Below are 11,616 nucleotides of genomic sequence, written 5' to 3' on the forward strand. Positions count from 1 at the left end.
TATTGTACAGCAATTTCCACAAAAAGCTTACAGCATTGAGAGAAATGGAAACATGGCTTCCATCTTTTTATGTCAACTGTTTTCAGCATCTCGTTCACCATAAGGCAAAAAAAGCCTCTCATTTTCTCAGCAATGATGCCCATACATTCATGTTATTTTATGTACAATGTTCATTTGTAACTGTGTTTCTTAAAATAGTGCACATTAGTAGTAGTAGTAGTAGTAGTAGTAGTAGTAGTAGTAGTAGTAGTAGTTCTGAATGTGGAATTTATATTTTTATATAATATACACTGATTTTTTTGGCTGAGTTTTGTAGAACTGGCCTGGAACCCCAAGATTTTGCAGCCCTGCGTTATGTTCTTTCTGTATGTTAAGATAAACTTCAGAGACCCTACTCAGTGTTCTGCTGCCAGTGGAAATATGATGGGTGGACACAGAGGTTGGAGTTTTCAATTGCAGTGTCCGAAGTATGGAGTGCCCTCCCTAAAGTGCCATGTTGAGGCCTCTCCATTCTGTGATTTGCACAGGCATTAAACCACACGTGTTAACTGTCAATGATGGCTGCTTTGTTTGTGGTTTTATTTGACCTGGTGCTGTGATGAGTCTGCAATGGGCATTTTAATGTGTTGCTTATGATTAAAGTGTGGATCTTAATGTGTGCGTTTTGCTTTGGTATTTTTGAACTTTACATTTTACGATACGTCTTGGAATTTCCAGTTTGGTGCTATGGATATGGGGGTTTCCATACAAAAGCAAATATTTAAAGCAGGCTCCCTCAAACTCAGCCCTCCAGATGTTTTAAGACTACAATTCCCATCATCCCTGACCACTGGTCCTGCTAGTTAGGGATCATGGGAGTTGTAGGCCAAAAACATCTGGAGGGCCGAGGTTGAGGAAGCCTGATTTAAGGAGCATTTTGGGGAATGAGAGCTAAACACCCTTACAATTTGGGACCTTCTGAAAGTTGTCTTTAAGGAAAAGTAAGAACTCTGTAAAATGCCAAGTTCAATCCCCCCCCTCTTCCCCCTAAATCTCTATCTCCATCCCGTCTTAAGCAAAGCCATCTAAGCCATCAGCTAAATGGAGACAGTAATACTAGTTTCCATCACTGAGGGATGTAGTTAGGATTAATCAGTCAATGAAAAGTGCTTTGAAGATTTAGACGTATTCATATCTGTGGCTTGGTTAAGAAAATGGCAAGACTTGCTGTGAGGCTGGAGATAGACGTGGGTGTTTGCTCTTAGTCACTTTTGATCATCTTCTTAAGGCAGCAGGAGTCTGCTTGCAGCTGGTAAGTTTTTCTGAGACCGGTTGCTGACTTTATTCATGATTCCTCTACCTGGGGGGAAATAATAGAGTTCCTAATCACACACACATTTTCTGTCGCCATTAAAAGCTGTAAGACGTTTGGACAGATTTAGTAGGCAGGTAATGTTTCTCCCATTTGTTCTGCTGTGTAAAAGCTAGTTTGCACAGGATCATTAGTTCTACATGCAAGTCAGTTGTCCATGTAGGAGATGCTTCTCCTAGAGCAGGCTTCCTCAACCTCGGCCCTCCGGATGTTTTGAGACTACAATTCCCAGCATCCCTGACCACTGGTCCTGCTAGCTAGAGATCATGGGAGTTGTAGTCCAAAAACATCTGGAGGGCCGAGGATGAGGAAGCCTGTCCTAGAGCTTCAGGGATTTTCATCTGCATCAAAGCCACTTGTCACTAACTGATCACAGGAGCCCCTTGTATTGATTTTGTAAAACTATTATTTGTAGCTGGCATTTTATATCTGCAGAGTGAGTTCTCTGTAACATCTTCTGTCCCATGAGTTGCATGTGTTCCTGCACTCAAAGATGGAAGAAGAAATGACGGTACCATCTATGTCAGGTTTGACTCATGAGGATGAGATGTAAGCCATAGGCAAATACAGTGGTACCTCAGGTTACATACGCTTCAGGTTACAGACTCTGTTAACCCAGAAATATTACCTCGGGTTAAGAACTTTGCTTCAGGATGAGAACAGAAATCGTGCTCTGGCGACACGGCGGCAGCGGGAGGCCCCATTAGCTAAAGTGGTGCTTCAGGTTGAGAACAGTTTCAGGTTAAGAACGGACCTCCGGAACGAATTAAGTACTTAACCCAAGGTACCACTGTATTCATGAAATGTAGAAATGGATGTATGGAGGGTGGATATTTTTGCAAGATTTGTCCAGGTCACATGTAAGAAGGATACTCTCAATACTTTGTTTTTCTGCACATTTCTACATTTCATGAACATCTCTCCACAGGATTTATCTACCTATTGTTCTACAGGGCTTCACAGATAAATGCCATAGACTGGCTGGATGCATGCAGGCCCTGAGATGCCCAGACAACACAACCCCTCTCTTGGCCTGGCTGATGTGATCCAAAGGAAAGCAGAGCAACATGTTTGGCACCAGCTTGGCTGCAGGAGTTGCAGGAAGGAGGCTTACAAGGCACCATCCAACCGTCTTAGGGACTCTACTCCAGGTTTACTCCTTAGCTATTTCTTCTCCCGAAGATATCCTGCAAGGCAGTGGACATTGCATCCCAAACACATACATTATTTCCCTCTGTTTGCCTCTCAGGGACCAGTCAAAAGTCAATGAGATGATTTATGTGCATGATTTTGCATCATGGAAGTCTCATAAAATGGAAAAAGGAACAATATGGGCATGGAAAGAAATTGGCCTAAAGATGAAAGAGAAGTCTTGGATGATAAGTGATAGCAACTCTTCAAAAGATTGGGCTCACTGAGGGTCATATAAGAAGTCTAACAAGCTGGTGATGTAAGCAGGAAGTTCAAGCAGCTTCAAGTCATAAGGTCTTCAAGGTCAGGGTAAAGACTACCATGATAATATCTCCACTATGGTACCATCATAAAAACCTGCAAGGATGGATCATCTGGGATTTCAAAGCAAACACTAGAAAACAGTGAGAATGGCTACAAACAGGCACTAGAATAGTTTGAATCATGTTATCAGGAGCAATTCCTCCCCCCATGACATAGAACCAGGTTCCCCACCCAGCTCCTCCCACCTCTTTCTCCCCAATGCTCATCTTTCACTTTGTCATTCAATTCCCAATTGGCCAAGTACAGTCTGTTTCTCTCCCTTTTTCCATTACACACTCGACTGAGCGGAGGATGAAAGGGCCCCTGGATTCCAGAAAGAAGGTAATTAATTGACTTTCTGCCCTCGTTGCTATGCGGCAGAGGTTGAAGCCGCAGCAGCTACAGTTCATTTTCAATCCTGGACAATTAGCCATGAATGGAATCATTATAGAGACGATCATCTCTGCCCAGTGCAGCAACTGTGATGTTGACTGACACCAGGCAGTCTCAGAGAGGCCAGTAGAATAGATGTTCATAGAGCAACTCATGTGGATGCCTTCAGAGTCTCATGCAGGCACCAAAAATGGTAGCCTTTTCCTTGCTGCACACCTTCACCCTCCGATTCTTGTTAAGGATACTAGATGGGAGTGTGCATGGGTGCCAGAATGCACATGCATGCACAAGTTCTGGTTCCAAGCTGCGAACAGTTCACTATAGCAAAATATAAAATAAAAATAAAAATGTAACATAGGGGTAGCCAACATTGTACTCCTTGTTGGACTACAACTCCCATCATCCCTCACTATTGGTTATGCTGGCTAGGGTTCATGGGACCTTCAGTCCAGAAATCTGTACTGCTTTTAATGGCTATGTTTTTATATAGTTGTACACTGCCATGATATTTTATGAGAGGGTGGTCTATACATATTTTTATGAACGAACAAACAATCTGGAGGCAACAATGTTGGCTTCCCTTGATGTAACCTTTTTCTACCTGTTTTTAGAATGGAGAAATAGCTACCTTCAATCCTTTTCACATGTTACTAGCATGTAGATGGCTACCAGAATCAAATTACCTCCTATGGAATTTTAGTTCCCTTAAAAAAAATTTTTTTAAAGCATTTGGCATATTGGTTGGATAATTATCCCCTGGGGGGGGGGGAGTTTTGCCTTTCATTTTTTTTTTGAAAGGCCACGGTGATATATTGGAGAGAGTCATGCTTGGCTGCCATTCAATCTAGTCATTTCTGAAGAAGTATTATTATTTATTAAATTTCTATACCATGCCTTTGTCCAAGGATCACAGGGCAGTTTACAATATAAAACCACAAAAATACACAACATAGTAATAAAAGCACCCCGCTGTTTAAAAGGCCATAGATTGTTCAATCAGCCAAAGGCTAAAGTAAAGACGTGAAAACACATTTCATAATACAAATGTTATTCTACTGGTATATAGTTTTGGACTGCATATTATTCATCTGATATATGGCAGTGGGCTGCTTATTACTTCTGTTTCTATACAGATTTTACAATTTCTGGACAGATTTTACCTTGGTTGTTTATGCCACCGAGACATAGTTCTTTATTATGTCCATCATAATGAAAGTGTTGTAATGGTTGACTATATAGGGCTGGGTTCTCACACAAACCCTGAAGCTCTTGCTTCTCCATGGTGTCTTACTCATAGGCAGTACTGGACAAGGATGAAACCTAAGAAAAAAGAAGAGTCTGGAAGCATCTAAATTACTCCCAGTCCTTTTGGCTTACTATGTATTGACTGGAAGAGGTTGCCCACCTCCCTACCCTTGTCTTTCTGGCCATTGCCTTCAACCATTTCACCTGGTACTAAAGTTGCACATGTAGCCTGCAAAACAAGCCTTTTCTGGCGAACCAGAGCAGCACACAGAAACGCCATTTACCTTCCCACTGGGGTGGTACCTATTTATCTACTTGCACTTTGAGGTGCTTTCGAACTGCTAGGTTGGCAGGAGCAGGGACCGAGCAACAGGAGCTCACCCCATCATGGGGATTCAAACCACCAACCTTCTGATCGGCAAGTCCTAGGCTCTGTGGTTTAACCCACAGCGCCACCCGCGTCCCTAAAGGCAGTTAATTCCTTCCAAAACATGTTGGAACAAGAAAGTGTTCACCTGCTGATGGAAAGACAGCAAGGAGGGAGCCAGTCTAGCTTCTCTAGAGAGAGAGTTCCTAAGTCTGGGAGCAGCCATTGAGAAGACCCTCTCCTGCATCCCTCCCAAGCACGCCTGTGATTCCCCCAAAGATCTCAAAACCCAGGTAGGTTCCTGTGCAGGAATATGGCCTTTCAGTTAGCTTGGACCTGAGCTGTGTCGGGATTTAGAGGTGATAACCAGCACTTTGAACCAGCAACTTCGTGCCGGGAAATAGACTGGTAGCCGGTGGAACTGTTCAAACAATGGAGTCATGTGTTCCCTATAACCAGCCCTAGAGAAGTGTGGTGAATGTGCACAATGGCCAGTTATTATGCATATTAACCTCTCCATGTACATACCCCGATCATATGCTATTAAAAGGACAAATATTCAGATGTGAAGGTGATACTCAAGCGTGTGAACAAAGTCTGGGCACATTTCAGCCATCGTGTCCACAAGCATCTCAGTACTTAGATTGTTGTTTCCTTTCCACTTACCTTTCTTGCCACCTCCTGTCATGCAACAATCATCTCTCTGGTGCACACTGTCTTAGAGATGCTTCAAGATCCCATTGCACCAGCAGCTGCTAATAGAGTGATGATAAAAGGGTCAAAGGGCTGCTTGGTTAAAGAATGAAGATTTTGACCTAAAAGAAACTCTGTCAAGGGGCCTCAGCATTATAAACGCAGAAACCACATGTTCTGTTGACACTCTGATATTATTGGGAGAAGTGAATGTGCCGGTAGAGTTAACAGAGGGAATGGTTATTTGATGAGGCTGTAGAACACTGAACATATAAAGTGGTCTTATATTAAGCCAAGCCACTGGAATCAACATGGTCTTGTGGTTCGAGTGCCAGGCATGGACAAGGGTTCAAATCTCTACCCAGCCATGAAGCTGCCTGGAGGATATTGGGACTATTACTAGCCTAATCTACTTCACAGGGTTGTGTGATGATAAAATTCAGGGAATGATGAGTGCTGTCTTGAGCTCCTTGGTGAGATATACGTAAATGTAATAAAGAAATAAAAGCTTTGCCTACTCTGGTAGCAACTCTCCAAGTTCTCAAGCAGAGAAATGATTATTTAATTCAGGGGTGAGGAATCTGTGGCCCTCCACATGCTGGCGAATTCAAATTCCCACCCAGCATGGTCAGGGATGATGGGACTTTTGTCCAACAACATCTTGTAGGGCCACAGGTTCCACAACTGGAGACGCCAGGAATTGAACCTGAGAGCTTCAGCCCACAAAACCTATATGTTGTCATGCAATTATGGGCATGAAGATCTGCATCCATATACCGGTACTTATGCAGCTGATGGTTAGCTTTGGGTGTTCTTGAGGAAGAGGAAGACATGAATCCAGAGCCCTCATACTACCCTAAGATGGAAAGCCCTGTCAAAGCTGGCCAGGAATTTGCTGCTGCATGAACAGTCCTGAACTGGCATGCAGCTATGCATATACAGCTCAAAGCAGGCATTCATCATTTCCCCAACTCAGTAGACTTGACAGGAATGTTGACATCACAGTAAGGGAAAGGTTGCCTTTGTTTGGACAGATGTTACTCTAAAAACCCAAGGATTTTATTTAGCCATATTCACTGTGATAATGGATTTTCAGAGTGCAGTCCTTTGCAGAATTCATTATAGTCCTCTGGAGCAATCTGTTTCCCCCCTTCAACCCTTTCTCACCTTCTTTTTAAAATGATCTCTCATTTCCCTGAAGTGTGAAACCGCAAGCCCCATAACAGCCTAATGCAGTATTTGCCGGAGAAGGTCAGTAGCAGAATAAATATTTGCCCCTCCTGTGTCTGTTTCAGAGCTTTATAAGAATTAAAGTTTTATTTCACAATCTAAATCTATAACCACCACAAGGGAGCAGGGTGAATGGGAGTCGGAGGATAGTCTTGTTATTGTTGGACAATTTCCCTCTTTGTCTAATTGCACGTCACTGTCAAAGCTTTGCTATTTATACAGGGATATGCATATAAGTCTGATAACTTGCTTGAACATTGGCTGCCACCCAGAAGCACCATCCAAAGTTCACTGTTCATTGATAGTGGATGTTTCACACTTTGCTCCTGCAAAGACTGGCAATGAGAAATCAATGTTTGCTGTTTAAAAACACTTCCTAATGGTTAGGGACATAGGAATAATGGAAGCTATCTCATAGTGACTATCTGGTTGGACTATCTCGCTCAGCAGTGTCCATACTGACCATCAGTAGTTCTCCAGGTTTAGAACATATGAGTCCTGCTGGATCAAACCAAAGGTCCATCCAGCCCACCATCCTCTTCCCACAATGGCCACCCAGATGCCTACAGAAAGCCCACAAGCAGCATTTCCCCCCAGCAACTGGAATTCAGAAGTATACTGCCTCTGACAGTGGAGGTCAAACACAGCCATCATGGTTAGGAGCCACTGATAGCCTTGTGCTCTGTGAATTTGTTTCAGACAGGAGGCATTCCCATCCCTACCTGCAGATGCAGAAATTGAACATATGACCTTCAGCTTGCAAAGCAGGTGATCTACCGCTGAGCTGTTGCGCCAAATTAAATCACATGGAGGGCTCCATCTATCTAAAATGCAGGAGGAATGAGTTCAGCAGATCAATCTCTGTTACTGTGCAATAAACTTATTAAAGAAGGGGAAAACCATGGTCTGGGCAGGTGCCTCCACCAATCAAGGTGTGTCAGGCAATGACCATATCTAAAGCTTTCTCATTGGTGGCTCATGATTATTATTATTTTAAAAAAAAACCCTGCCCAAGTTACTGGCCTTCTTTTCTCAAAAGCAATATAAGAAAGTCTGTTCAGGTGCTGTAATTTATATAACAACAACAACAACAACAACAACAACAACAATAATACCCCACCCATCTGACTGGGTTGCAATGGCATTTTGATATCACTGTACTTAAAGATGAATTGTTTTATTTTTTTTAAACAATAATTTACAAATGCACTTTGATACTTTCATTGAAATCCACCTGTGCCTTGAGATAGCACCTTACTGATCCCAGAGGTTCTCTGATGATTCCTGGGCCTCCCAGCCTGTGTTTTGAAAAAGAACAGGACTGCAAGTGTGCACACTGGCTGAATGGAAATGGCTTCAGTGAATTGAAACAACTAATGTTGAGGATACCACGTTAAGATTCAAAAAAACAACCAGAGATTAAATTTTTATATGTGCATTTATTAGGACTTATATTCCACCCTACTCAGGAGTTTCACATCAATTTCAATGCATGGACAAAAATGGTAAAATGTCAGAAATAATGAGGCTAATCAAAACGTCCAGCTACAAGATGTGTCTGAACCATCATTCATTCTAAGCACATCTGTCAAGGTTTTTCAAATTCCCTGCATCATAAAATACACATTTTAGAATAAGACAGCATCTGCTGCAACTATCTACTGTTTGACATATGCCATGTCCATGAAGATAATTTAATGTGAATAAATTGCACACAATTGAGATAATGCATAATAACAAACCACTGGCTTTTCCAACTTCTTTCATACAAATATAGGGACTTGGATATCTCACAAAGGTTCTTTTCTTCCATCAAGTCCAAAACCAAAAAGAGAACCCCCTCTAACTCCCACACTACCTTCGATCTCCATAATCACTGCCCTTGAACCTCTGGGAAATCAGTAAAGAACAAGCAATATGATGAAGGGAAGGCTTTTGGACTTTGAATGCACAATTATAGACTATGAAAGAGACTACAGTGGTACCTCAGGTTCCAGATGCTTCAGGTTACAGACTCCGCTAACCCAGAAATAGTACCTCGGGTTAAGAACTTTGCTTCAGGATGAGAACAGAAATCGTGCGCCAGCGGCGCAGTGGCAGTGGGAGGCCCCATTAGCTAAAGTGGTACCTCAGGTTAAGAACAGTTTCAGGTTAAAAACGGACCTCCAGAACGAATTAAGTTCTTAGCCCGAGGTACCACTGTACCAAGTTATCCCATGCCACTCAGAGGTAGGAAGATACCAGTATCCAGTGGCAGACTTTGAGCTCTCAAATTTCAGTGGCACCCTGCTCAAAGCTAAAATTTGGCGCGCGCACACACACATGCTCCATTCTACTGCATTGTTTTGGCGTCCTCTGTAGCACGGCACCCAGTGAAATCACACTGGTTGCCCAACCCTAAAACAGCCTCTGCTGTATCTACAGCCCATGCAATAGAGATTTTGTGCTGGTGAGTTAGTTGTTGCTTTATAGAAGCTGCTGTAGATGTGTCCATAAATTCCATAAGGCTGTTTTTATTCCTGTTTGTCTTCCCAACAGTGTTTGTTTGCCAGCCAATTAAAATGCTTCACTGATAAATAATTTGCTTTTAATTTTTATTATTTTATCAGTTATATTTTACTTGAATTATGAATCAATTAAACTTAAAGATGCTGACATATTATTCAGACCTCAGTTAGTTTCCTTTTTAAGATATTAAAGAATGAGTGATATAACTTACTAGTCAATAAACAAAAGCTATCACTCATTGTCAGACAGAAAAACCATCCTTTCCCTCCTTTTCCTAACAGTCGCTTATGTTATAGCCTTAAAAAGTTCTGTGAAATCCCCAGGCCTACTAATTAAAAATTGCACTCATGGCTATATGATTCCTACCAGTTAATCAACTTAAGCTTGTGTTGATTAACTGATCAATAAACAGCCCTACAAAACGACATGGTTTTAGTCCCCCTGACATTTTTTATACCCTTCAGGCTGTTTGAATGAATGTTGCCAGCAGGGTTCTTGTGTTTATCCCCTGCCTTTTATTGTCTTAGGGACCAGTATATAAGAGATATTAAACAACAACAACAACAATGAAAAAGCAAAGCTTCAATTGCTTCCTTAGGAAACGGACACAATTGACGCATGGTATTTCCAATGGAACCTCAAAGACATGTTTTATTCTGTTATTATACGTGTGTGTTTTTGCGAGTAACTGCCAAAGGTACATTAGCAAAGGGCTGTGATGATGTAGATTGCAGGTCATGAGGGACTTAGACCAAAGGAGAATTTTTTTCTTTGGCGTTATCTCCTTTCTTTATGCAACACAGGCCGTCATATCTGTTTTATCCTGCTCTGCAAGACCCCAGGAGGAGCCAGTACTGCCAACCTTCTTCCTTAGATAAGAGACACCATCAAATCAATCCCTTTGTGTGGTTGTTTTCCCTGTCCGCTCTGCATGGTAATAGCTCCTGTATCTGTAAGACTTGAAAGTGAACATGGTAGTACAAATCAGGTTGGAATTCAGAATTCAGACACTCCTATTGAGGATATCATTGGAAGGAATTCTTCCTGTCTGCCACTGAAGTTTTATTAGACCAAGCTGGTCTACCCTTCTCTCAAAGTGGATTGTGATGTATCCAGGGCCACCATGCCTATAAAGCAAGGAGAGACAATCTCAGATGGCAAATCTGACCACCAGTGAGTGTGCTGTCTGCCACTGCCACCTCCTCCTCCTCAATGACTGCCCGTTGAGACCGCCTCCTTTGCATCCACTCTCCTGCCACTGCCTCCTCCTCACATGTGCCACCAGTGGCGGAGGAAGGGGGTGTGGGGGTGCGGTCTGCCCCGGGTGTCATCACTGAGGGGGGTGACAAAATGGCAAAAATATTAATTTTTAAAAATTGGGCTCACGAAACTTTTTAGTTCAGTCAACCAATGTAACGAAATGTGCATGGCACTGGGTGCCATACAGCAGGGGCCAGCACTTACCACAGGGCCTGTAGCATGCCCAAGCCATGTGTCTCTCCTGAGAGTGATGTGATGGCTTGGGCACCTGGAGATTCTGTGCTCCCTGAAATGGCAGCATGGGACTTGCATCTGCCCTCCGCCTCTCCCTCAGCTGAGGGGGAGGCGGCGGAGAGGCTCCATGCAGCACGCCCCGCCCCTGGCTGCAGGATGCGCCGCTGGGTGCCACCACCACCTCCTCTGTGCCCTCCTGTCACCAACACCACGCGACCAAGCTCCATGCCACCTCTAAGGGACTCAGGGCAAGTAGAATGGAAGATGCAATTTGATGTGAAAAGTGATGCATGTCAGAGCAAATAAATAAATCTCAATTTCACACATTCACCAGCCTTGAGTCCTCCAGTTGTTTTAAACTACAACTCTCCTCTGTCCCAAATAGCATAGCCCATGACCAGGGAGGATGGCAACTGTTTTGCAAAACTTTCAGAAGGCATCACTCTGCAGAAGGCAAACCTAGACCAACCAGTCCTTAGAACTGATGAGATAATCCTGGTCAATTCGGCTGATGTTCCTTTTTGAGTGATATAAACAATTTTCTTGTTACTTTACATTCTTTTAAAACTACTTCTGGTCAAGTTTGTCCTATTTATAACATGCTGCTTTTCATTACTGTTACTAATCCATGGTGCTTTTTCAAGTATCTCCAGTTTCAACTGATTTTAATTCAGCTAGATATCTTCTTTAAAAGTCTTGAAATTATTTACCTAAAGGTATGTGATTTTATGTTTTACAGTGCTTCTGAAGAAGTGCTTTCCTGAAAAATATTGAACCCAATGAACTATATCTATTCAGCCCTATAACTGCAGTGCCACCCCTCATTTTCCCCAACACACTG

General features: G+C 42.7%; 1 long non-coding RNA gene across 1 annotated transcript; it reads right to left on the minus strand.

Moving 5' to 3' along the window:
- Positions 1-320: 320 nt before the first annotated feature.
- LOC114598373 (uncharacterized) lies at positions 321-5,599 on the minus strand. Its single transcript, XR_003707045.2, has 3 exons — positions 5,517-5,599; positions 4,399-4,558; positions 321-1,339 (listed from the first exon to the last, which is right to left on the minus strand). It is a non-coding gene; the product is annotated as an uncharacterized LOC114598373 (long non-coding RNA).
- Between the last annotated feature and the right edge of the window lie 6,017 nt (positions 5,600-11,616).

This window comes from Podarcis muralis, chromosome 5 (assembly GCF_964188315.1).
Source record: "Podarcis muralis chromosome 5, rPodMur119.hap1.1, whole genome shotgun sequence".
Lineage (NCBI taxonomy): Eukaryota > Metazoa > Chordata > Lepidosauria > Squamata > Lacertidae > Podarcis > Podarcis muralis.